The following is a 224-nucleotide window of genomic DNA, read 5'->3' on the forward strand; positions in this document are numbered from 1 at the left end:
ATTCGTGGCAACAATTTTCTGTTTGTTCACCCCGCGATACGCTGCACGAACACCTTGTAGAAACGCCTTTAATCCCTTTGTAGGATACATAGCAAAACGTTTTCTACTAGGCCCCGCAGCATTTATATTGACACTGCGTCTCGTCCCGCGGTCGGTGACCTGCCGGGGCAACGGTAGAAGATGAATGAGATCTCAAGAGGGCAGGGGAGCAAAGGATAACAGCA

This window comes from Eimeria mitis, genomic scaffold (assembly GCF_000499745.2).
Source record: "Eimeria mitis Houghton genomic scaffold, Emh_scaff286, whole genome shotgun sequence".
Taxonomy (NCBI): Eukaryota; Apicomplexa; class Conoidasida; order Eucoccidiorida; family Eimeriidae; genus Eimeria; species Eimeria mitis.